Below are 26,222 nucleotides of genomic sequence, written 5' to 3'. Positions count from 1 at the left end.
ATATATCTGCGCCCCATAATTTCTGTGTTTATTTGTATTTTTACACTTTAGGAAGAGTGTTATTTATGTGGATAGCTGCATTTTTATTTGGGAAACACACATTTATTTTTCACTTCAATACTTTCACGTGATTTTAGGTTTTTGTTCTTTTAACACTTAGAAGAATTCAGAAATTACAGTCTTTTTTATAAACTAAATTTTGAGAGGAAAAACTTACCTGCAGAATCCTTCCATGTATTTACAAATAGGACCATACAAAAATACAAAGGGACAACTTAGTATATGTAGAAGTATATGTGAGGGCCCAAATATAAGAAATATAAATGTAAGCATTTGGTACAGTTTTGGAAAATGGCTGGTGGTATGACAGAAAAGGTAATGACAGTATTTCAGTTTGAAAATAAATTTGAAAAATAAATTGTTCTAGTAGGGTTTCAAAGGGAATAATGCAGAGGAATGGTTAGTGATTTTAAATATGAGAAAACATACATTTGGGAATTTGCTGTTCGAGAGAGAATGTAAAATACATATCACATGTAGAATCATAAGATAATGTATTATGTTTGCAGAGATATAAGCTGTACAAGGACCAGCATATTTAAGTCTAGATTTCCCAACTTGGAACTGGAAAAGTATGAAAACATCACCCATTTCTGAGACAGAACTACCAGAGTCTGCAAACATGTCAAACATAAGAAACATAAGAAAAAAAAAGGAGAATTAGAACACGTTATACATATACTTTGATCTTAGCAGTAGAACATATTAGCTCAGTGTAGTGGCATGATATACAGAAAAACTAATATGTACACTCAACAAAAAGTAATGTGAGCATTTTATAAAACAGGTAGGACGAAAGCAGAATAAACAAGAGAATGTGACCATAATGCATATTACCAGCTTTACAACTGTGAACCACTCAAAAACCCCTGATATTTGTACAAAACGAAATGACATCCTCAGTCCCTAGCCATTATAATACCATGCATCATACTTTCATACTATGCTTCCCTGCCACGAAAGAAAGCCTATCTACAGTGACTTAACTACCGGTTCAAAATAGTTTAGAAGGGCCCTTTCTAAACTATTTTGAGCTGGCATGGGGAGACAGGTACGTATTGGGGTCACATTACGTCTCGTGACCCTGAGGTGAAACCAAGGCTGCTAGCACAGCGTGCTGGAGGAGTGAGAGTTAAGCTGGACAGGCATATGTATCGTTGTATGGTAAAAAAGAAAAAATGGTTCTGCACTCAACTGGGTGCTAGCAGGAAAAAAAGGGACAGCATAAACCTTCTTGAAGCACACAAACAAAGAAAAGGAATCCCAGCACTCCAAACAGCTTCCAGTCTCTAGGACACTTTATTAAGCGAGAGCAAACAAAAGAAACGTTTCAGCCAAACAGGGCCTTTGTCAATAGGGTGTATTTGGATAGGAGGGTAGAGATGTAAAGTGGTGTCGAGTTGTTGAGGGCTCTATAGGTCAGGGTCAGATGTTTAAATTTGATTCTGAAGGGTATGGGCAGCCAATGAAGTGATTGGCATAGTGGAGCAGCGGATGAGGAACGGCCGCAGAGAAAAATGTATCTAGCTCCAGTGTTGAAGATGGATTGAAGTGGTGAAAGGAGACCGGTTAGTAGGAAATTGCAATAATCCAGGCGGCATATCACAAAGGAGTGGATTAGTAACTTGGTGGTGTCTTGCGTGAGGAAAGGGCGGATTCGGGAGATGTTTTTCAGGTGGAGGCGGCAGGATTTGGTGAGGGACTGGACGTGAGGGATGAAGGAGAGAGCAGAGGGTGACACCAAGGCAGCGAACCTGGTCTGTTGGTTGGATAGTGGAGTCAACAGTAATAGCGATGTCAGGAAAAGTGGACAGAGCAGATGTCGGGATTACTATGAGTTTGGTTTTAGAGATGTTGAGCTTTAGGTAACGGGACGCCATCCATGATGCAATTTCTGATAAACAGTCAGTGAGGTAAGTTAGAGGAGAGGGGGAAAGGTCAGGAGCAGAAATATAGAGTAGGGTGTCATCTGCATATATGTGGTATTGGAAACCAAAGGAAGAAATAAGTTGTCCGAGGGAAGACGTATAGATGGAGAATAGCAGAGGCCCACGAACCTGGTGTTGAGGAACACCAGTAGATAGCACTAGGGGAGAGGAGCAAGTTCCAGCAAATGAGACACTAAAAGTACAGTTAGAAAGGTAGGATTTACGCCATGAAAGAGCCATGTCACAGATGCCATGAGCATGGAGGGTTTGTAGGAGAAGGGGTGGTCGACTGTGTCAAAGGCTGATGAGAGGTCCAAGAGAACAACCAATGAGAATTGGCATTTCCTTTTAGCTGTGAGGAGGTCATTAGTAATCTTAGTCAGTGCAGTCTCTGTTGAATGCTGTGGACGGAAACCAGACTGTAGAGGGTCAAGTAGAGAGTTTGACGAGAGAAAATTTGTTGGTTGTAGGTTAATCGTTCCAGCAGTTTGGAAGCTAGCGGGAGAAGTGAAACTGGACGGTAGTTTGATGGGGATGTGGGATCAAGGGAAGGTTTCTTTAGGATGGGGGAGAAAATGGCATGTTTGAATGAGGATGGGAAAAGCAGAGATTAAAGATGTGGGTTAGGGTTGGGGTAAGGACACTAGAGAGGGGTGGTAGGAGATGTGAAGGTGCAGGGTCCAGGGGACAGGTGGTGAGGTGGGAAGACAACAGGACCGTGGAAACTTCGAATGGTGTAACTGGGCTGAAGCAGGTAAGGATGGATTGAGGTGAGGAGGGAGGTTGAGGTACCATATGAGTGACACTATGGGGGATGATGTTATCCCTGATTATGTCAATTTTGTTTTTGAAGTAGGTGGCAAGGGAGGTGCTGTGGGCCTGAGAAGGGTGTTAAACATGGAGAATAGACGTTTAGGGTTATGGGAATGAGAGGCAGCTGATATATATGACGACCCTGATTATAAGACGACCCCCCCAAATCTGAATATTAATTTAGGAAAAAAGAAAAAGCCTGAATATAAGACGACCCTATAGGAAAAAAGTTTTACCAGTAAATGTTAATTCATATAAACTATTTTTTATAAGCTATGAGTTTTTTTTTCCTTCTATTTTCCAACCTGCCCCCCCCAGTTATGCACATCTGCCCCAGAAATGCCTTATACCCCTATATGCCACTGTGCCCGATGATATGCCTTTAACCCTCTAAATGCTGCTGTGCCCCATGATATGCCTTTTGACCCCCTATGTGCCACTCTGCCTCCAGAAATGCCTTATACCTTATATATGCCACTCTGGCATTTAGAGGGTTAAAAGACATATTATGGGGTAGAGTGGCATATAGGGAGGTTTAAGGCATTTGAGGAGGCAGAGTGGCATATAGAGGGTTAAAAAGGCATTTCTGGAGGCAGAGCGGCATTAAGGGGGTTAAAAGGCATTTCACAGAGCACTCTGCCTACAGAAATGCCTTATGCCCCCCATTTAACACTCTCTTCCGCCGCCCCCCCCAACTTACCGGAGCTTCTGAGTCCCCTGTCATGTAGCCGGGGCAGCGTGTAGAGCTCTACGCGATTCGCGTAGACAACTTATGCTGCAGCCGGAAGGAGGTGCGGCTAGCAGCAGGGGTTGTCTGCGTCCATCGCGCAGACCTTCCCCGACTGTCAGAGACTGTCTGATCTCTGACAGCCGGGGAAGGTTGTGTACGCGAATCGCGTAGAGCTCTACACGCTGCCCGGTGCTTAGTCCGGGCAGCGTGTAGAGCTCTACGCGAATCGCGTAGACATCTACACGCTACCCCGGCTACACACCGGGGACTCAGAAGCACCGGTAAGTGGGGGGGGAGACAGGAGGATCCAGGTCCCCTGCAGCTCTGCGGGGGATCTGGATCTTAGTCGTCTCATAGTCAGACCTATTTGAGGTCTGATTATAAGACGACACCGATTATAAGACGAGGGGTATTTTTCAGAGCATTTGCTCTGAAAAAAACCTCGTCTTATAATCGAGCAAATACGGTATTAAGAATCATAACATATTATATATATAACTCGCACAACAGTTGATATGTGTAGATTGTCTACTTATTGTCATGGACATAATGTAAACATACTTATTTTCATCTCTGTTTACTTAGACACGTATCTATTGAAATGCACAATGTGCATAAAGCAATTAATCTCCCAAGCGAACACAGGCTTACTGTGACTGCTTGTATACATAGCGTATGATTGTTCTTTCATTTTTTCTTTTCAGTAAGTCACTTCCTTTTGATAATGTCATTTCACAATTCACAATCCGCTACGACATTTTTATCAGATATTAAACTAGTCTTTAAGTGTTGATGACATCGGTATTAAAACACAGGTAGCTTATTTTCCCTGAGCTGGTGCTGCATGAGTGAATGTATTGCAAAAAGAATTAGCTGAACTGTGAAGGGTACATGTGCATGTATTAATTCTGTTCCCCTTATTATCTGATTTGTATTTGAATATATCTTAATATAAACAATCTTGTGTTTGCTTGTGTAGACAGCCATTTTAATATTCAGTTATCTATCTAATAATATTATAGGTATCAGACAAAGCAAGGCTTTTTTACTCTTTGCAGTCCCAGCACACAAAAGATAATCTGTTATATATAGCAGTCTTCATGTAATTTGTATATCCTGTATTGATATAGCATCCCTTAGCAAACTCCCCTTAAGAATACAACATTTTTTACTGTGTCCAAACTGTTGAAAACTGCAAAAAAACTGCAAATGTGTTCTTAAGTATTCAGTATTTGACATACACGCAGGAATATGCTCTCAGTCATGTAAAAGGAAGATAGGTAAAAACAGTGTAAGAGCAACTAAGAGAGAGCAACAGAGGGGTTCATTTGCCTTATTAAATCTATATTATGAGACTCAATCCAGTTGAGTTGTTTCTCCATAATATATAAATGTATAAACTGTTGCAAGATAAAATTGTCCTGGATGTAACAGTCACATCAAACATTTGACCAGGGAAGGAATAGGTACACATTCATGTATAAATATTCAGTGGGGTTTGCATGAAACACATGTCATAATTAAATGTCCCAGCTGAAATGGTGGTTTCACATACAAATATACAAAAATAGAAGCATATAATCTGATGGCAGATAAGAGCCACTCAGCCCATATGGTCTATTTTACTGGTGTAAAGACTCATGAAGTAAAGTCTTATATTCAGGATATTGTTTTATGCTTATCCCATGTATGTTTAAATTCCTCACTGTTTTAGAAGGGTTTTTGGAAGGCTGTTCCATTTATCTACAACTCTACATTACAAGCAAATCTCTGAACCTCTACTTTTAGATTATGACTTGCTTTAGCATTTCTCCTCTTTTCAAACTCATTTGAGTAGTTAAAAGCTTCTCTAAAACCTATTTAACATGTTAGTAGCCCTTCTTTGAATTCTCTCCAATATGTCAATATCCTCATTATTCTCTGGAACTTTACACAATACTCTATCATAGGTCTTACCATAGATCTGTGACATGGCAGAACCACCTCTCTCTTTCTGCTACTAATACCTCTAGTTGTACATTCCAGCACTTTGCTTGGTTTTCCAGACACTATATTACATTAGAATAATAATAGCACTTACAACAGACAAGGGCAGATCTAGCAAGGCATGCATTTCACAAACTGACACCAAACTCTTCAGCAGGACCCATTCCACAACCAATGTTTGTCTATGGAGATGGCATGCCTACATACTTTTGGTCAAATAATAATTTATCACCTTTTCGTTAACCTTCCAATTTGCTAAACATACCCAACTAAAATATTTATAAAAGGCTGCTATTTCTGTTTGTACATATTATTATTCCACTAGTGCATTTTTTGGCACGATCATGTGGTTGCAGCACCTTTATGTAAAAGTGGGAAGTTAAACTGTTCTAAAGCATTAACACAATATTTACACACTTGTATTTTTTCATATGAGTTGATTACTTTTAAGTTTTATTTTATTGGTATTGATCATTTTAACCTAGGACTGGATAAGCCATTGTGCTACATGAAAATATATTAGATGACTGGCTAGAATTCCATATCATCAACTCCATTCAAAACTCTAGAAATAACCTAAGTGGGTCATTTGTAACTAGCTCTTAGGATTCTATGCAATTTAAGGCTCTTCTTCTTGTATGTTTTATTATGGTCTCCCACGCTGTTCAATCATAGGCATTCTCCTATGGTTCTCTCCCTTCTGGCTGATAGCATATCTGGGAATTCCAAAGCTGTCTCCCCACAGTGTCTCTTTAAATGATATCCTATCTCCTTTATTTTTTTCTTGTATTCCACTTTCTGAAAATTTGACAGCATTTCCCTTAACACCAGAGCTGCGTGCTATAAAAGTACAATTGTCAGCTGAAAAGCCTGATCCTGGCTCAATGTTTAAATCACTCTTTACTAGAATAGATGCAGGTTAAAAAAAAAAACAAGAAAAAAAAACAACTGGTAAACCATAGCATAGTTTCTGTTTTGAACAGTTTTTATGTAAAGGCAAATTAATTTTGTGTACAGGTTTAGAGAGGAACTGTCACCTATTTCCAGCGAGTATAATGTTATTACCAGAAAGCTGAGAGCTCTGTCCTATCCAAGTATCCTGCAGGAAACGGCAGTGGCCTAAATCTGTGTATCTAGCATCAAGAGTCAGTGGCCTCAGAAAATAATAGAACTACAGCACCCTCCCAATATGGAATTGCTCTTTGTAGTATGTATCAACAATAGACATGACCTTTTGGTTCGGCCGAAAATCAGAGGGTATTTTACATATGGAAACAAAATTAGTTGTCGCTCATTTTCTCATGCTTTCACTCACTCACACTGTCCCAATCATCCCATTCATATTCTCTAATGCTCATTCACTCTCTGAATGTCTCCTTACCTTCTTCGTGTTTCGCTAGGGATCCCTCCTCATTTTCGGAGATTAATATGAATTGCCAAAATTGGCAAATTTCTGTAAAATTGAAATCCATACAAATTCAAGTGCACAAGTCTACTCAGCAGTTCACTGAAAACTGGCATAAAGTATTTTTTCATTTAGTTCCAATAAATTAATTTAATAGAACTATATCCTGGTATTTTTTTTAATTCATCAATATAATTGAGTGTTTCTATAAAAGTATTGGACAAAGCACAAGGAAGCTACAAGTCTCCATTTCTCAATATTAATGAAATTAATTTTGATCCTCTCAATATGCCCCCCTAGACTCTAGTTAGGCCTGGTCCTAAATACTCATAATCTGTAATAACATACTGAATTATCTAGTAAAAGAATGATATTATTTACAAGAAGGCATGAAAAACTTTAACACAGACAAACAATAAATGTGTAAATAGTAATAGTAACAACTGCAATTTGTGTAGTACAAAGGACTATGCCACGGAGGTTTCACACTGTGAAATGATCTGAAGCAGCTGTTGCATAATGAAAACTGTAACTCAATCACACTGTGCATCTTTGTGTTTCATTTTTCTCTATTAACAGCTGTTTTAACTACTTTGCCTTCAGGACATAGATGTTCACAACATGAATTGTGACAAGTTACACAAACATTTCTTTGAATTACTATTTAACAGAAATGTATTCAATTTGGACTGATGAGCAGACAGACAGATGTAATCGAATCAAAAACATACAGAGTATTATTTAAAGCGGTTTTTGTTTTGTTTTGCTTTTTAAATGGTATGGATTTGCATTGTTCAAATTGATATTTGTTTTCATTGTTCAAAGTGATATGTTTTTTTATGTTTTTTTTTTACCTTTATTTAAATAAATAAAGCATAAATTACATTTTGAGGCAACATTTATCAAAACAACAATCAATAAAAACAACTCGTCCATGGAGTCATTTGCCACACTCCAAGTCTACTGTATACATGAACATCATGGAAACACATACAACTGAACATATACAGTATATATATATATATATATACATGGGGGGCGAAGGCTGCCCCGAGTGGTTAAATCCAACAGACGAGCTACTGAAGCTCAAATTGCTGAAAAAGTTAATGCTGTTTCTGATAGAAAAGTGTCAGAACACACAATGCATTGCAGTTTGTTGTATATGGGGCTGCCTACCCAGTCAGGGTGCCCATGTTGACCCCTGTCCACTGCCGACCGTGCCTAAAATGTGAGCATAAGAACTGGACCACTTAGTAATGGAAGAAGGTGGCCTGGTCTAATGAATAACGTTTTCTTTTACGTGATGTAGATGGCCGTGTCCATGTGGGATGCCCACCTTGTAAATTACAGGACTTAAAGGACATGCTACTAACATCTTGGTGCCAGATACCACATCTTCAGAGGTCTAGTGGGGTCCATGCCTCAATGGGTCAAGGCTGTTTTGGTGACAAAAGGGGGACCTACACAATATCAAGGAGATGGTCATAATGTTATGGCTGATGGTATATATGTGTGGTATCTATATGCTCTGGAAAAGTGGTAGATTTTTTGTGTTTTTTTTTCTTGTTCCAGGTAGCCCAATGTGAAGCATTTATCCCAAACTTTGAGCTTTTTAAAAATTTTAATTTTTAAAATTTTTCATTTTATGGGGTTAAATATGAAATATGGTCCCTCTACTGTGCCTCAAATGGGACATGGACTCAGTATCTGATCTGTCAAAATTCTTGTGAGGTGTTGCTGAACACTAACCAAGCACTTTTTCGGTTCTTTCGCATATCCACGATGTAATATGTAAAGTGGTGTTTTTACACCAGGTTTAAAAAGCGCTGTTGTGGGATCAGCTTCATGGATTCATTGTGCTGCCTAGTTCTCGAGCACATATAATTTTGTTGGGTTAAATAAAGTGAGACATAGGCCCAGGAAAGTGATCTGTCAAATTTCCAAGTTTGAAAACTAGAATACCCATGCATGTAGTATATTGCTATACTTGGGTGGCGTTTTTGCCAAATACATGTGTCTGGCTGACTTACATAAGTAGCTTCGTATTTCTCATTGTTATTTTATCCATTAGCCCTTCAGCAACTGACATTATCTAGTACTGATAATACAGACCAGGATGTTTGGCTCTTGATGCTCTTGTCAATTTTTACGACTGGAGAAATTCCTCTTGTATGATAATTTTATATATTGTATCTAGTTGCTGGTAAATACCCTAGAAATCAATTAAAGGAAGTTAAAATGTTTTAAAAGTAACCATTAACATAAACTACTAAATATAAATCCAAAAAATGTATTTTAATTATTTCTAGTACTAAGCAACACTACTTGCATTGTGGATTATGATATCAAATTAAACTATTTAATATCTACCCTTTACCTCACAGATCCATTTTTTGCAGTAATTATTTTAGTAAATGTGAATTAGGTATTTAACACATATACACATATTCAACTTACTACTAACACATGTATAGAAAACAGTTTTAGCATATAATTTTTAAAGGATTTATCTGTTCAGTTTCATCTTGTATGAAGGGGATCAGGAGAAATTTTATGTGTAGTTTATTGTAATTGTTTGCACACTTAATGTACGAAATGCATTAGGTGGCTATTGGCTACCATGCTGTGTGCATGTCTGTAATGCTGATTGAGCAATTTTAGGATACCTTATTACTATTTGTATAAAGAAGAATTGTTTACTGCCATCCAGTGAGCCTAGTATCTTTTACCTTTTTGCTTCAGTGATACCCAGATATGCTTTGATCTGCTTAGATAATCAACAATTTTAATTTGGAAGATAAGAGGTCCAGTACTGAAATTAAACAGGGCCTAATTAGAATGATAGGGAATCTTTTTTAATTGTTAGTATGCTAGGCTACTCGGCTAGCTAACACTGGTTGGGAGTTTGATCATATGGGAAAACCAATAAAGCACGCTGACTATATTACTAGAAAATAATTTTATCACTTCCTCTCATACATTCCTTTTGCTCTGAGCTAAATAAAATATCTATTTAAATCATGAATAGTATTGTTTTTTATGAGCTGGAAGGGACAGCGTTTTGGGACTGAAAACATACATCACCAGATGGATTCAACAATATTAAGAAACACGAATGCCAGTAAATCCCTGTTCAGTTATGAGTTGTTGCTTCACTACACAACCTGTTTGCATCTTTTTCTCTCTGTACATTATGACAGAAAAACAGAGCCATAAACATAAGAAGAAATGATGATTAAAACAGAAAAACAACGAATTGTACAGACACCCATCTGTTCACTTCTAATACACACAAATTAATTCACATGTACTGTTAAATTTGTTCAGTTTTTGCAGACTCATTGTATTGCACCATGAAAAATGCACCATGAATACAGTGAAAAACCCTTACTTTTTAAAAAATAAGTATAATTTACTGCTTTAGGGTCAACAAAATGGGATAGAGGGTAGAAATACTGACATTGATGCTACCGGGACAGAAATTTTTTTTTGTGTTTTCTTGTGTTTCTTCAACCCTAATTTATCTCGTTCTCATTAGAATATCCACACAAATTATATATTGTTTTGTTTTAAGGGACAAAAGAGATTTGATTGAAATCATATTCATGCACCTAACAAATAGATACACACATAACAAAAACATATTGTTCTCAATTAGTATTTCACAGGATAAGTGCCACTGTTAAAGACAAACACATTTTATGTAGCAATGCATGCTCTCCTAACAAGGCCTAGGGAGCACCAGCTCCTCTACTGCAAAAATTGGGATGATTGTCCTGTTGTCCATGGTGCAGCTTGTTTAATGGACCAGTTAGGGAAATCGGAGCTCTTCCTTCCATCTGGTCCCAGTTACACTATGGGGTTCTGTGCCCAGCCAGCATAGTGTCCCTAGTACATTGTGCTACATCCTAATGAAGCTGTGTTGATATTACATACAAGTGCTCAGCGGATAAAGTGCCAGCCACAAAGGAAATCACAGAGTTCTTGTAGGTGCCATTAGGCCTAGTCCAGAGACTATCCTAAATACTTTATTAATTTAACATCCCATGAGTACAGTAATATTGATATGCATCATTTTTTTAATGTTTTGAATGGCCTTTTTTGTACGCTATTTATTTGAAATGCTTTTTTTGTCAGGAATCAGTGCAACATGACTAGAGATCAGGATCCACTCATGTAACTAGCGGGCACTCATAATGGTCTCATGGTGACATCACTGGGATCCTTTCTAACCCCTTCAGTCCCCTATGGACGTACCGGTACGTTCAAAACACGCATCCCAAGAATCCCCTATGGACATACTGGTACGTCCAGCCCTTCTTGCAGCGGCAGGGACACATCACTGCCGCTGCACGGGGACCAGGCTGTTTGACAGCCTGGACTCCCCCTGACAGCAGAAGCCAGCATCTCTGGCTTTCTGCTGTCCGATCTCTTGTAACAGCTTACGGCACAAAAGCCAGAAAGCTTTTTAAGCACGATCGGACATTCCCTTCCGCGTTGCATCACTGCTGACTACTGCAGGGGATGTCCTGTCCTCCGATGAGGCACAGACGCTGTGATCTCTATGCAAGTCTGTTGGGACTCGCATAAAGATCACAGTGTGATCGGTGCAGGGGGATCGCGGGGAGGAGAGTGAGAAACTATGTTTCTCACCCTCCTCCCATGCTGAAACAGAAAACAAAGATTTGAAAAATAATAATAAAAAAATCATTAAAATAATAATATAAATGATAATAAAAAATAACATGTTCAAGAGGTGCCTAAGGGGACCTCTAACCATTTTTTTTTTCAAATATATAGAAAATACAAAAAATTACAATAAAATAAGATAATAATAATAATAATAATAATAATAACATTTAGAAACCTTACATCACATTGCCCTAGCAGAACATCTACCCAGTATAACCCTCCTGCCCCGTTCACAACCCCCAAACCCATTAAGCCATAAGCATAAAAATTCTACAAAAAATGTACACCTTCTAGTATGTTCCTTATAAGTGCTGGGAAAGTAACGAAGATCTATATAAATTAGGTACTTCTGAAATCAGGATACCTGAATTGATAAACTTGGAGGGGATTTCCATCTTTGCCTAATTTTGTGAGGATTCAGAGGGAACATTTAAAAAAAAAAATTCTAATTTTCGATAGTTTTTACTAAATTTCTCATTCTACATTTTCAGCTAAAAATCCAACTATGGTATCAAAAGAAAGCTCTATTTCTCCTTGAAAAATAATATATATTTTACATGGGTACACTATTCACAGGAAAAGAGAATAATCGCTGAACCGACATAGCGCAAAAATGGCAAAATTGCTCTGGGACTTGAGGTACCAAAAACCCCTTGGGATTGAAGGGGTTATTATGTTATTAGTGTTGTTTATTTTTTGGAAGAGGGAGAAGCTGAGGATTATTAGTGCCTCTACTACACTTCCATTTGGATATTCTAATGACAGCCAGTGTGAAAGCTCATGGACCAATGCAACAATGCACAGAAAGCACAGGGCCCATTGCACACTTCAACATTCATTTATACAATCTAATATGAAAAGGCTGAGAATAATAGCAGATTTTTGTATAATCAGGCTACAGTCTATTCCAGCCTAAGCTGCTTAGGTCTGCTCACTTTCAAACCCATTCCTTTCTTTTCTAATTCGTTAATATTTGTGCATAGTTTATCCGTTTATACAGCTCTAAATGCTTATTTATTTTTAATCTGTTCTTAATGGTTCTTTTCATGGTTGAGATGCAAAGTAGAAGTAGGTTTGGATAATGACTGGAGCAGCTGCTGCTATAGTAGCCATTATCTCTCTCATGAACAATAACAGAAATTAAAGGGTGAATATGTTCTGTGAGTCATAGTCAGCCTGCTGCTAGTGCCTGTACTTCTGCCAATGGCATCATGCTCTTCATGGCACAACTACAAGAAAAGAAGAAGGTTGGGGTGGAATTTCTTTCTCTATGCATCTATCAATTAGCATTATTTTTCAGAATAATAAAAAATGCCGTGTCATATGGTAGAAGGCACATCTCACGTATGAGAGAGATCTCAAGTACTAACAAACACATACCCACTCGCTCTAACACTATACACTTACACATTCATACACACACTATCTTTCTCCCTCTTCTCTCTTGCACAAATTATACTAGTCTTATTCCTGGCACCTAAGATCATATGCGGACACATACACTCATAATAACACCATACAGTAACACCCACAACTAAACGCTGATGCTAAATACTAACACATACACTCATGCTAACACCATGCACTGATACCCACCATACACTTACACCCACACACTCATGCTAACCCTATATACTAACACCTACCCATGCACGCATCCTGTCACCAAATTGTAACACATATACCCATGCTAACACCATACACTAACATACACACACTGTAACACTATATGCTGACACAAAAACATTCATGCTAAGACCATAAAGTAACACGCACCCTCTAACACCAAACAATAAAACACACACGCTAACAGCACACACTCACACATGCTAACACTATACACATACCAAACTTGCTTGCAAGCTTAATCATACAATAACATATGCGCACACCATCATCATACAGTAACACACACTCTACCATCATAAAGTAAAACACATGCACTTTAACACAATACACACACACTAACTAACATACATTTGCACTCTCTCCCATCATCAGTTCACACCAGCTTCCTCTCCTTCTCTCCCTCTCCCCTGATGTGGTGTCCTGTCTTCCTTGTAGCTCATACACTATGCTAACCCTATATACTAACACCTACCTATGAACACCTTTATGATCAACTGGAACTGAGATTGTGAGCCAGGCCTTCTCGTCCAATATGAGTGTCTGGCCTTACAAATGAGGTCAGGATTAATGGGCAAAAAATCCAATAGAAACAATTCAAAGTCTTGTGGAAAGCCTTCCCAGAATCTGTTATAGCTGCAAAGGGGGACCAACTTCATATTAATGTCTATGTATTTAGAATGCGATGTCCTCAAAATTCCTGTTGGTGTAAAGCTCAGGTGTCCCAATACTTGCATATAGCATGACAATGTAACTTATATCAGAGACCTACCTCTTGGCCAACGTGGACCTCAAGTATTGTCTTATGGGCTTCAATGTCTTCAGCATCTTCCTGGTAGTAGTAAGGTAATTTTTTGGTGGTCTTTGGGTGACCCTCAAATTGTGATTCTGATCATACCCTGAAGGTTTACCTCTTGTCTTTTGGTGTAAGAGTGAAGAAACCAAAGTCCTAACATGTAGGCTTAAACAGTAATGTGCCTGTTATAAGCTGAAGACCATTTATCTCAGGGCTCTCCATAGTTGTCTCAGACAAAGGGTCCATCGGTGAGGCAGTATCTTACATTCCTGTGTCCTCTAACTTCCCCACCCAGCCCTTTCTATACCCCAGCCCACTTCTCTCAGCCCTCTCTGACCTACATGCCTTGTATTTGCCCCTTGCTCATTCATCTTCTACAGCTGCTGTCTGGCTTCCTCAGACACTGACAGGGCTCTGTGAAGAAAGATGATTGTGTGTTAATGTCAGGGATAGACTGGCCATTAGCACCCCAAACTCACTCGATCTTCTACTCCACCAGCAGATAAGGTGCTGCAGTGTTCGGTCACCAGCTGCAGCTGCCCTAAAATACAACTTAATCGAGAAAACAAAAATATTTAGAGGTTTTTCTTTTGTTTACTTCGGGGTAAGAATTAACAAATTAGAAAATTAAAATTCCTACAAATCTATGTACGAGAACTTGACTTGGATCAATAGTTATGTGTAGAGGCAGCTATAGAAATCCCAATATTGTAGGCATAAAGGAAAACATGTGAGGGCCTCTCTGTGCCACACTAGGCTGCAGCATGGGACTAGACCAAGGACTGATAGGGGTTTGAGTCCCTTGTACCATAAAAAATGGGGCAAATTATTCCAATGTGCCATTAAATTCAATGTTTCTGTGTTTATGCAGAGGGAAGTTTAGGATCCAGCTCTCCAGATCCTCCCAACAATGGGCAGTGTAGTGGTGCCCTCAGCTTCACTGCATCACACGGTACTGGGGGTCTCAAAGGCACCACTACCTTATTGGCCTTGGCCTGTTTACTGGACATTCTTATTGGTGAGCCCCTTGCTGGCTAACTACTGTTGCTAACTTCCTGGCCTGATTTTGACCTTGCTTCTTGGGATACCCGTGTGTACCTGTTACCTGGCTTGTTAGATGTTTCTGTTTTATCCTCTGACTCTGACGCTGCAGTTTTCTCCGTTACTCTGCACACATATGCTTCACCCCGAGTTGCAGTGGTCCTGCACATGATTTCCTGTGTTCCACATCTACACTGCAACCCAACTCACAGTGAGTCTTCCTGCAACTGGTCTCCTGCTGCCCTGCATTCTGCCCTTGCTCACCAGTACTGGCCTGTCTACTTTTGCTATTATTGGTGATTGACTGAAGTTTGTGGCTATTCCTGCCTTTGGTTCCTCCACCTGTGCTACAGATCTGGCAAGGTCCTGATAGTTACCAAGCATAGACACAATTACTTGTGTCATTTTTTTTAATAAGCAGCTACTATTTATTTTCTGTTTTTAATATTTTCACTCAGAAAGTATTGATTATAAGAATGCAATTGATTAGTTGTGTCATAATAGCATAGGGTAATACAGTATCTCACAAAAGTGAGTACACCTTTTTATGTGACAACACTGAAGAAACGACACTCTGCTACAATGTAAATTAGTGAATGTACACCCTGTATAACAGTGTACATTTGCTGCCCCCTCAAAATAACTCTACACACAGCCATTAATGTCTAAACCTTGGCAACAAAAGTGAGTACACCCCTAAGTGGAAATGTTATACAGGCTGTACACTCACTACTTTACATTGTAGCAGACATTTCTTCAGAGTCATTTCTTCAGTGTGGTCACATGAAAAGATATAATAAAATATTTACAAAAATGTGAGGGGTATTCTCACTTTTGTGAGTTACTGTATATTTCATTTTTTATTACGTGCCATATGTTTTCTTGGGTTACAGCCCATGGGATTTGTTTTAAATTTATGCACTATGCGTGAGTTGGTCTTGAAACACTGTTAAAAACACAATTAAAAAAAATTAACCATTGGCAAAATGCTTTCTCGTGTAGCCTACATTATGATGTGCCAGACTCACCAGCTGCACATCCTAACAGAGCAACAGAAATAAAGCTGACGTTTGAGCACACCTGAGGTATCTGCAGGAGGAAATATTTATACACTAAATCTGACAAATACAACTGACATTATTGATATCATAAATATTTCATTATGAGGTTTCTCAACACAGGAGTGCAGAAACACTGACCAAGAGGGGCCATTAGGTAAAGAGAAGGTATTGATTCTTATTATGAGAAATGTTAGACATAAGGGATGTGAATAGTATTAGTTTCTCTGTTTTAGGATCATTACATAATTACCTTTGAAATTCTGCCCAGGAAGGGGGCTTTCAAAATCCTTAAGAATTGGGTGGTGAGTGGATGTGGCTAGCTAAAAACTGCTCCACTGACCCAGAGAAGCAGCGCTTCACTCTGAGATGCCAGGTTGAACCTGTATAGTTCCTAGGTATGGGAATGAGATGTCAGGTAGCATGGTAATTCCACATGGTAGAAGAGGTACGAGAAAATTCCAAAAGTAAGAAGAGCCATCGAAGATGTAGAAGAATACATGAAATGTATGGCATATGTCGAGCTGTATTAGGAAATGTGTTATGAAATGTGTTGAGGCACTGTAAGCTGGGAGTTGCCTTGGGGTCATAATTCCCTCAAGAGGTTATGTGAAAGTGTTGGAGGTTACAAACTGTTGAGTTACAAACAGAGTCAAACATTAAATATGGTGAATAATATAGTATTGAATACATGTGTCAATGCTTGAGTATTGAACAAAGAAAGGTTTGTTTGCTAGTTTGAGAGAAGACTTTCCAATAATGGGAATATCAGTTTTATTTATGTTGATATTTGATTAAGTATATGTTTCTTTGTCTTTGTTAATACAAAGCTGTCACATTTACAGCTTTGAACTAATAATCATCCAAAACCTGAGAACAGGTAGATCGCCGCTCCAAATGCTGTGGCGATTAGATTGGTTTCATATATATTTGTATTGCTTTGCTGTATGGCAACACATAATATTTTGTAAGATTGATAGATCTGCTTTAATGTGACATTTAGCAGCAGTTCAACAGATATGTGCAAGTTGAATATCCAGTTTTAAAAAATCCCTGTATGAATGAAATTCTAGGTTGTCACCATGTCCTGTGACCTTTTGTACTCAATAAGGTTTCTAAACATACCTGCTGAATGTGTGCTAGAATATGTGCAAACATTTTCTTCACTTGTCCCCATGTGCATTACTTTATTGTTCATAGTACACATGTCAACTGGTGAATCGAAAGTTAACATAGAAGCCTTGTTCACGTGTACACCAATCCAACCAATATTCATATACTGTACAGAGTTTAAACAAATCACTTCCCTTACATTATTAGGGCCCAACCCAATTGAGCTTGTCCAGCAGAAAGGGTTGATTTGGCATAATTCATACTAATACCAGTGAGATCTCCTATTAAGCAAATACACCCGATCCTTTAGTGTAGTTTCCAAGAGGACTTGGACACTACTGGGAAACTACCCTGACTGGGACAATTGGTTCCTAAGCGATTGCACGTATCATGAAGCGTTACTCTGAAGAGGAATGTTAGCAAAACCAACATTTTCTTCATTTACAAAGCAAACTACAAGTAATGTTATCACAAAACATTGAATGACTCGTTATTACTTCAGATAGTAGTATTTGATTTTGGGCCCATTATTTTACTAACATCAGAAGATTACAGTTGTTTACAAATAAAATATACATTTTAAAAAAAGGAATAGTAACGCAGCCTTTCTAAGAAATCAAATTTCAATCTACTAAAATAATTTTACTAAGTGGCTTGTTATTATACATATGAGCAGCCATACATGTAATCCTTCCGTTTTTATTTATTATTCATGTTTGTTTCAACACATAAGAATGCAAAAAAACAGAATGTTGCAGAATCTTTCAACACATACTAATTTATTAGACAAAAATGATGAAGCCATCATATGCACTGTATTGCATATAACAGCTGCACAGTTCCTTTAACTTTTCATGGTGTCCGTTTTGCAAATGCATGGGGGATTGTGCAGAATCCGCCATATGCATTTGCCTCTTTCCCCACCTCCCAGCTAGTTGCTTTACATTTCCATGTATGTGAGATACTTATCTCTGGTCAGTCAGTCAGTGGTGGGGGTCTGTTCAGGTCACTGTGCACATGCACAGAAAGTGCTCCCATTGATTCAAGCAGCCACTCGGTGGCAAGAATTGCCGAAGCTCAGATGAGGTGGGCACCTACAATTCTCACGGAATTCTTGACATACCTCAGGAATAACATTCTTTTACTGTGACATACCACAGAAAGGGAACCTTGGATACCTCAGAGGTATATTTCAACAACTAAGCTTAGAGCTGTTTTTGCATCTTCTCAATGGACTAGAAGGTCTGTTGACAGTACCAAAATGTAATCTAGGTACACAGTTGCAAACTGCAAAAATAGTTTTGCAGACCTAATCATACACATATTCCTGAAACACACTAGGTATGTTGTAAACACTGAATTGCATGAACGTCTATTCATAATGTCCTGAGCATGTGTTAAATGTTGTCTTCCATTTGCCATGTGACATTTTTAACAGGTTGTATATACTTTTAAGTTTCAGTTTAAACCTATGTAGTCTACACGGTCCACAATCTCCCATCTTTTTTCAAAGAAAAATCAGTCACAAGCTAGAACATCTGATGAATCCCTTGTCTAGACTCTATTTAATTTACTGTACCAGGGCAGCAATCTCTGGTGTGGATATGGGGTACACCCTCCCTCAGGGGCGTAACTAGAAACCACTGGGCCCAGCTAGTCTGTGCCACAAGATGGCAGCTCATGTTTCGCCGGCTTAACGAGCAAGGGGCTCTAAATTATGGCTGGGTTTGGGAGGCTGTCAGAAGGCAGCGGATGATCATGTACACCTCCTTTATCCCCTCTTGTCATGAAAGTGCAGGGGGTAATTGTAATGGTGCAAGGGGTTGTGACACAGGTGTTAGGAGCGCGGGGTTACCTCACTTTGGTCTCAATAGCTCTATAAATTTCTCCTGGGGTCAGTTGTTCTGGTGCCCTCTCTGAGTGTGCTGCTCTGCTTTGTGGATATTTTCTCCAAGTTTATTTATCTGATCTCCTGTATCCTGACTTTTCTTTGTTCTCCTGGACATCCCTGTTTGCCACCTGCCCACTGACCCCTGGCAAGTATATATCAACTATGTTGTTTCCTGCCAGTACTCTCACCTCTGTACCTCTACCGAGCGCCAGAGGTGAACTGCAGGCCCTTGGCGTGCAGGGGGAGAGAGCAGACAAGTGATCCCCCTAGAGAGGTGGGCCCTGTCACAGGTTTTTGTCCTACTTCTATGAGAGGCAGGAGCTAACCATGTTACTGATGCAGTTATAGTAAACCTGGAATTAAATATCAGTGTTGTACATGGAAAACACAGAAAACCTACTTTAAAAAAAACTTTCAAGTACAATAAGTATTCTACATCAATGGAAAATACTCAACATCTTAACATTTAAAAACGGGAGGCTGGCTTCCTGCTATCAGTGACTCTTTACATAGCATATCAGCTACCGTGTTTCCCCGAAAGTAAGACAGTGTCTTACTTTCTTTTTATCCCTAAAAGCCCCACTATGTCTTACTTTCGGGGTATGTCTTATATTGCGAAAAAATTGAGAGTGATGGGAGTTATGATGTACTTTTAGAGCATAATTAGATCATGAAAAAGACATTGGAAATGGTACAGCATAACACCCATCACTCTCACACACTTACCAATCAACACACCTACCAATCCACACGTATACCAATCCACACACATATACACCAATCCACACGTATACACAAATCCACACACATATACACTAATCCACACACATATACCAATCCACACACATATACACCAATCCACACACATATACACCAATCCACACACATATACACCAATCCACACACACATATACACCAATCCACACACACATATACACCAATCCACACACACATATACACCAATCCACACACATATACACCAATCCACTCTCACTTAATGCTTTCCTACCTTTCCTTTCTTCTTTCAGCTTCTTTTCCTCCTCTTCGCTCCTCTTCTTCAGTTCTTGTCTCCTTCCGGGTCAGAGGGCACGGACAGCGGTGGGCGCAGCTTCAGTGTTGTGCGCCGGGATCTGACAAGAAACCCCGGCGCACAACAGCTGTTGCCGCGCAGATCACAAGGGAGCGGTATCGGAGGTCATTAACAGACCTCCGGCTCCCTTGAGTGATTTTAAGCCGGGTTGAACCCGGCTTAAAATCACTCAAGGGAGCCGGAGGTCTGTTAAAGACCTCCGATACCGCTCCCTTGCGAGCCTGCTCCTCCAGCGGCGGACATTACTGTCCGTCTCTGGAGGGGTGCCGGGTGCCGCAGGTTGGCACCCCCTGGAGTGTGGCGCCCTGTGCGGTCGCACACCCCAAAGGTCGGCCCTGCTCTAAGGGGCCGGCCTTAGGGGTCTGCGGCCGCACAGGGTTTAAATAAAAACATCGGGGGTTTTTTTCAACTTTATTTAACATCCTCCATGTTAAATAAAGTTAAAAAAACTTTATTTAACATCCTCCATGTTAAATAAAGTTTTTTTTAACTTTATTTAACATGGAGGATGTTAAATAAAGTTAAAAAAAAACCCCGATGTTTTAATTTAAATCCTGTGCGGCCGCAGACACGTAAGGCCGGCCTTGGTGGGGACTTCCCGGCCCCTTAGAGTGGCGGACCCGGCAAATCCCCCGTGTTTCCCCGAAAGTAAGACATATGTCTTACTTTCGGGGTACGGCTTATATTAGCCGACCCCTCTGAAACTCCCGATACGTCTTACAATCGGGGGTGTCTTACTATCGGGGAAACACGGTACTAATAACTTTTTTAAGAGACACTCATTGAAGGAGAGGATTTAGAAAATCTAACATCTTTTTCATTAATCTTTCAGAAAAACAGGTGGTTGCCCTTTCTGCCAAAGCTACAGAAAGAAGTATGCTATTTTTTTAGGCATTAATGTGTTATTGGAGGTTGTAGAAACGTACCACAATTTACTAAAATAACTTACACAAGAATAATCACAGAGAATGGTACATAAAACTTATGATGCTGATAAGATCATCACCGGATGTGTTTGCCTATATATGAAAAACCACTATGGCCTTAATTTATTAATATGAAAAGAAATACTAGAAAATTCCATGCGGTAACACATCATTAATCTATGCCTAGATAAAGCTGTTGGCTTGCTCACTTTCCTCTTGCATCTGCTTTGGTATTATCTGATAAAAGCAATGGAAACATACATTTTAAAAACTGGAAGACGACACAGAATGCCTACAGTACTTTAAAAGGCAGTGGGTCAGACAGGCATCAGGTAAATAGTTCATAAGCATCATCAAAATTTCAGACTACATGTGAATTATCCAGGCCACAGAGGAAAATTTCTAAATATATTCCAAGCTGACACATGTATTGAACAGGTATGTTTATCTATAGTCTGAGTAATACCAATACATTTGCAATACTTTTGGCAATCATTTCAGAGAGATTAAAACCAAACCAACACAAGAAATAGCTGTACAAATACATGTTTAAAAAATAAAGCATTTTCATCCAGTATTAGTATCTCATGTAAGCATACACCCTTAGGTCAGTGGTGCGCTAAGGCCAGTGTCCTGCATCTAGGCGCCCAGTAGCCAAGAAGTTCAGCAGGGTCACAATACATGCAATAGGTGACTTTGCTGTAGCAGGGCTGCAGCTCAAATGGTGACGACAGGGCTCCGTGTGAGGTAAGAGGGATGGACGTTGAGGCAGAACTGTGTAAGCTATATGGATAACAGTAGAAGAGGAGATAAGTGTATGATCCTAGAGTGAGCATGTGTATGTTTGTATTTATGTATGTGTTTGATGACTGATGTTGGTAGAGTATGCGTCTTAGTGTATGTGTTAGCATGTGTGTATTAATGTATGGCTAGCATTATTGGTGTTAGTGTGAGTGTGTATGGTGTTAGAGTGTCAGGGGTGACCTAGGGTTAGTTTTGTGCATTCAGCAACACTAAAATCTGTAGTGTTGATCCGTGAGTATCAACGTGAGCCATATAAAATATAGTGCATGTTTAAAAGAAGTTGATTGCCTCCTAAGCTTAAACTGAAAACCCACCCCAGGGTGGACTGTGACTGCTCCTGAGAGCCTTAGCAAGAGATTCTGCCTTTTGCAAGATGGTGGCGCCATCCAGACCTTCCTGAGAATGATGAGCTCCCCTTGGAGGTTGAATACAGGTATTGCATTCAACGATACAAGCCAATGGAGCCGAGCTTACTAATCACAATGTGATTAGTAAAAAAAGTAAAAAAATAATAATAATAATGTAACATGTAAAAATAATTCCCCACTGATGTTATCAGTTCCAACAAAATGTAAAAAAAAGTCCAAAACTATATATAAAAAATGTCCTAAAATAAGCACTATATTTTCATAAAAATAGTTCCATGGAAAGTGTTAAATAACTGGCATTTGAAATATCCATGAGGTGTTTAGTTTAGACATATACTGGGAACTGTAAATGCATACCTGAAGTACAATGTGTGTGGGGAAAAAACACACAAAAAATACTACCACACACTTTGACGAAGCATTTGAAATACATTTTGACTAGTTTTCAGTGTCTAGTTTTCAAAAATATATGGTTTGATTGGGTAAATTGAATTAGCCAGCTTCAAAGATCTCCCACATGGGACATAGGGGCAGAATATTAAACATGGCAAAATTCCAAGTTGAAAAATTAAATGGTGCTTGTCCTGAATGTGGCCTTTTAGCCCAAAACAACCTGACAGACCCATGCATTGATGGTATCACCATAGTTTTTAAACATATATGGTTTGATGGGGTAAATTGAACTGACTGTCTTCAAAGATGTCCCAAATAGGACATAGGGCAGTATGACCAGATTTTAAAAAAGATGGTTTTGATATGTACTTATTGACCTATAACTTGCAAAAAAAAACTAAATTTAAAAAAAAACATTGTATATTTCTAAACCTAGGACAAATATAAGAATCTATTTAGCAGGTTTTCTCGTTAGCTTTTGTAGTAGAATAAACTATTCTGAAAATACTGGTATCTAAAGAAAGTAAATGAGAAAGAACAAAATTAGAGCTAAAGATGAGCATCGCAGAAATGTTAAAACAGCCATTGTCAGGAAGGGTACAAAAAATAAAAAAAAGATCTGCCCTTAAGGGGTTAAACCTTTAAGTGCCATGCATGTGAGCAATATCCTTTTGTACCAAACAATCCCCTGTAGCACTGAAAGTTAAACATGCCACCCATAGTCACGAAATATTAATACCAGAGATCCATCCTCACTTTGATACATGGTGATTATACTGTGTGCACAAGAGGTGTGAAATATTTATCAAGATAAGAAACATCAAAAGCTTTATCTTAATGTTGCCTTGAGTGATGAATTTTAATGTTATTTTAATTATTAAGACAAAATGTCATTCATCACTAGCAATATTGCTCAACATTGTTCATTAAAGCTGAAATTACAGTAGAGACTTTCTCAGTTAAAAAAATACATTTAAACAAAAAAAACAATAACAATCAAATATGCATTATTCTGTGAAGAATCAAGGCAAATGCCTGGAATATAGCGCATGTTAAAAATATTCCAAATTATTTTGTTCTATAATTTCATCAGATATACGTAGTTACATATTTGCTGACCAAATTAACGCAAAGAATGGATTCCTAGAATGTATTATGCATTATGACCAAATTATACATTTCCTATACTTTTCTATATCATAGCTGTGACAATCATAACTGTGTAAGTCCCAGAGCCAAACAAGATTATTCAGGCTAATTAAGTTATAAGTGGCAAGTAAAAACCCTTATGAAATGTTGTGGTTTGGTCAAATTAGTTATACGTGAATGTTAACATTCAACACATTACATTTTTTTATATTTCCAAAGGTCGACTTAGAAATTTTGCTCCAAGCAGATAGTTCAATTTGTTTGAATATGTCCTTTACGTGTCCTTGCAAGGTTTCCAAAACAGTAACAAACAAAGCCTCCAAAGGCTGGTTTTTGCTTGCTTCTCTTTAGGCCACCCTTCCTTCCTTTGTGCTGAAGTAACACTTTCCATCTTCAAAATGTGGTTTCCTTTAGCAGCTTCTACTGTTAGTGAGTTAGAGCTTACGTTATATACGACCTAAGAGCAAACTGACAAGTGGTATTTGAAAAATGCAATTACAAGCGAAATATATAAATTGTCTGTCATGTGAAGGAAAACTTGCTTTAGAAATCATATACTGCAGAAAGAAACAAGGAACAAAAATAGAAGCAGAAGTGAAAAAGAAAATCAGCAATATATTAAACATTCAGTAATCTGATTAAAATGAGCAATGTACAAGACCACTGAGTCAAACAAAGTTTATTGAAGGTTTAGTGCTATTAATAAAAATACAGCAGATGAATTAATGGAGAGGAAAACATAACTGAAAATTCTGATGTCCCCTGAAGACTATTAGGGAAATGAAAGAGAGTCTTTGTGAAATAATATAGGATTTTTGAATTGTTATGAAATCTCCCTAAAGGAAATGAAATAGGTTGAAACCCACTTGTTTTGCATAATTCTGGACCTAATTATCTTAATGGTGCAATTTTGATGTTAAAAAGGGGTATCCAAAGCATTATATTTTTCACTCAGAGTGTTAGAAGTGCTATCTAGTCAACAGCAGTCAATGTAATAGACCAAACATTGGCTTGGATGGCGATGACTACTTTAAAAAAACTTTCTTACTAATACCTCTAACAATATCATCTTAAATGTAAATCTGTATTTATCATTTGTTATCTCAAAATAAACGGTCAGCTATTAATTAACACACAAAGAATCACACAATAAAATAATAATTAATAAGGCAGCTGGTGTTTAAAGGGGAATATATATAGTGTCTTTAGTCAAAATTTATATTTTATTGGGCCAACACAGAAAAATATAAAGTTTTGGGACCTTGGTGGTCTTCTTCTTTTCACTACAGGCTCCACTTAATCTAGAGCTGACATCGTTATATCCATTTTCCTTAGGTTGAGTTGAAGAGTTAGTTTAATGTATGTGACTGGTTTATTGCGAGTTACAAGGCTCCACACTAACAGCAAGAAGAGTGAGAAAGACGATATAAAGAATTTATATGGATGAGAAGGAGGATAAGAAGATGAAAATGGTGATTTGGGGAGAAACACCAGGGTTACAGTAAATGTATACATGGAAAAAAATTGCTGGCTGTAAACTGATAAAGATATATGTTCCTTCCATCTAAACACCTGTGCTGTACTGCCCTGCCAGCCATTCAACTTTGTGCTTGAAATATGCAAAAAAAAATAAATTATGACACAATGTACTTATTTTACTCAAATAATTATGTTATGTAAATTTTGTATGCTAACCAACCCTGATATGCATGGTTTATAGAGTACACTGAGTACACTACACTCTGTGTATAAATCTATATAGATAAAGTTATTTTAATTATTATTATTAGTAATGCTATTTTACTTGATGTGAACATTCCAGTACTTATTTGGCATGAGAAAATTATTATTATTTTTATTATTAGGTTTTCTAGTTCTAACTTACTATATAATTTCCTGTTAATTGTAAGTTTCATGTGCGTTGACCCTCAATTATATGTTTTCTGATTTTAAAAGAAGCTATTGTGTCTTTATTTCAATAAAGCACATAAATGTTATTTTTTCATGCAATTTAACAGCCATCTGATAAATTGGAAACAACGTTTGTTAAACAAGGATTATATCAGTCCATTTACTAATGCTACTTTGTTGATGCCCATTACACCAGAACATTTTAATGCATCTAGGATTAGAAATTCCATTCAACATCAGAATGTAAAACTTTATTTAAGGTTCTGTGTGGGTCTGAATTCAGAATGCTTACCAAGTTTGGTTAAAAACAGGAGCACAAGAGCAGCACTGTTTAATTATAGGATTCTCTTACCCTCAAACAACCAGATAGGTAAAATGATTAACACTGTTTTATATCATTGTATCATAACAAACTTGACATTTACATTGCACAGCGCAGCGA

This window comes from Spea bombifrons, chromosome 4 (genome assembly GCF_027358695.1).
Source record: "Spea bombifrons isolate aSpeBom1 chromosome 4, aSpeBom1.2.pri, whole genome shotgun sequence".
Lineage (NCBI taxonomy): Eukaryota > Metazoa > Chordata > Amphibia > Anura > Pelobatidae > Spea > Spea bombifrons.
This window is presented reverse-complemented; position numbering follows the sequence as displayed.